General features: G+C 44.3%; 1 protein-coding gene across 5 annotated transcripts in view; it reads right to left on the bottom strand.

Annotated features, from left to right (window-relative positions):
- Nucleotides 1-2,500, bottom strand: part of scube1 (signal peptide, CUB domain, EGF-like 1) — a 121,920-nt gene that overhangs the window by 70,593 nt on the left and 48,827 nt on the right. The window lies entirely within an intron of this gene.

Genomic DNA, 2,500 nt, shown 5'->3' on the forward strand with positions numbered 1-2,500 from the left:
TTTTTTTTTTCCTCCCCGCCGAGCACCCTGTCGTACTGTTACGGCTGCAGAGCTAGTTTTAATTAGATACAGCTTTGACTCTCTGGTCAAATTTAAAGTCAGTATATGTAACTTTTCTGAAACAGTGTAATTTTTCATCTGATGATCGTAAATGACCAATAACAGCGAACGGGACCAACAGTGAAAAGAAAGCTAGTTTTATATGGTTATTATCAATGCCTTTGCACGGGTCCGATTTTCTGGAATCAACACAAACTGAAAGTCACTTTAAAAAGCCACTTTAAACACCTGTGTGGGAGGGTGAGAGGTCCTAATCCAGTTTAGGGGTGAACCTTTGGAAGATGAAATAAAGAGAGTGAATAGAATGAGACAAAGAGAAGAAGAAGAGAGAGAAGCAGGCCACGTTAGGAGAGATGGAAAAAAACATTTGCAGGGAGATTCCTGTGGGACACCGGGATGCTGCTGCTATTCCTGCGCAGGAGGAGGAGAGGAGACAAGTGTCTGATTGAGGATCTCTGGATGGGGCGGGGGAGGGGGGAGGGGGGAGGGGGTACTGGTGGTTAAAGACTCGGAACAGACTGCCTCAACATCCCGTCTGACAGGAGCCGGAATTACACATGTAGCACAGTAACTCCTTTGATCCTGAAATAGATTTTTGACATTTAATTGGATACATACTGTATATGGTTTCATAAAATACCTTTAGCCTTAAGTTTTAACAATAAGGAATTCAAAAGATCTTTTTTTTTACCTTTAAAAATGGAATAAGTCAATGGAATTTGGTGATTCAATTTGCATTTTTTGTATTTGTGCTCTCATTCCGTGGCGCAACTTTGCTAAGGGCTCAATGTCTGTCACTTGAATTCTACCCCGAAACCTTCAGAAATTGTTTTGAAGGAGAGGAGACGAGAGCGGGGGGGATGTATTCACATGCTGGTTTATAGGGTTTTCCAGTGAGCAAACACATTTCTATTTTTGCATCTCTTTCACCTCTTTCTCTGAATGTCTCCACAGAGAATCCTCTAACATCCTGACACGCCTTCATCCTGACCACACCAACACTGTGAGCAGCCAGGGAAAAGAGGGAGAGGATAAAGGAGAAGTGGCAGCCTCCTCTTGTATTTGATCTCTCTCTTTCTTTCTTTCTCTCTCTTCATCCCTCAGAACATTCCTCCAGCGTCTCCTTTTTGTGCCTTTGCAAAGATGACAAATGACTGTCCTCTTATTTGTCTTTGAACTTCACTGCCACACTGTCCCCATTCACAGCTGCATGCATGTAAGCATTGCCCTTGGAGAATGTGTGTGTGTGTGTGTGTGTGTGTGTGTGTGTGTGTGTGTGTGTGTGAGAGGGAAGGAGAAGGCAGCCCCTCCTCACCTCGGGATCACCGCTCCCTCAGCACCCTTTCGCCCCTGCCAATTGAACCCATAAATTAAATGTGACAGGCTTAAATGGTTTGGGGATGCCAGGGTAGTGGGGTCAAGCGATTTTAAGAAATCTAATGCCACAGTGTTTGTATGGAGGGGGACTGACCAAGCCAGAGCCATGATGTCAGGGCCCTTGTATCCCACGTCTCCTTGTGATGCCTGTCATAGGGTCACGCACAAGGGAGATTACTTTTTAGGAGGCACTAAAAGATCAGCGATGTAAATGAGGGGAGATCCATTTCCAGACTGAAGTAGCTTGCAATCAAAGCCTTTTACAGGCCCCCGGATAGTGTTTTGCTCCAACTGGCCAATATGTTTTGCCGTATAGACTGAGGACAAATGTGAATGTAGTGTGTGGGATGTGAACTATAGGTTACTTTTTTAGCACACACTCGAAATTTGAGGAAAGGGTTGGAGCCTGGAACAAAGCTGATGGACCTATAGACTGTGGTGCTATAGGAAGACTCAGGGGATCAATCCATGGAAAGTCACGGTCGTTCCTCTAACAGTTTCTGAAATATTTCATTCTGGACATTGGCACACCTTGATCCATGCCCCAGCATCGCTAAAAACGGTTTAGAATTAAAGGTTTTCATTGGCCATATCACAGAAGCATACCCAACCACATGCATGGTATTGGAAATACCAAAATGATCCTTTGTTTCCACTCAAAGGTGCCCAAGGTTATCAGGAATGCAAGAAAAACCTCTGGAGCCCTAGGCGCAGGGACCCCAAGGGGTCATGGAGCGCCTGGTCCTCTACAAATGATGCAGCTTCTGTAAATGGTTCAGTCTGGGTGTCTTGCTAATATGTAGGAGGGGTGGGGGGCCTTTTACATGTCTGTTCCCAAGGGCCCATTGACTCATAAGTCATGCCTATAGGATGATATTTAAAGAAATAATGTACGTGAAAAATCAATTCTTTCAATGCCAGAAGATGAAATGTCTCTAACACACCTCTTCCTCTAAGTTTGCACCTAATAGAGCATAGCACCCCTCATCTGTCCACTTCTTCAAAATGACTTTGCATGAATTCACTGCACCTACAATGAATACATGCTTTGTCACATTTTCAA

The sequence above is a fragment of the Etheostoma spectabile genome, chromosome 23 (assembly GCF_008692095.1).
Source record: "Etheostoma spectabile isolate EspeVRDwgs_2016 chromosome 23, UIUC_Espe_1.0, whole genome shotgun sequence".
NCBI lineage: Eukaryota > Metazoa > Chordata > Actinopteri > Perciformes > Percidae > Etheostoma > Etheostoma spectabile.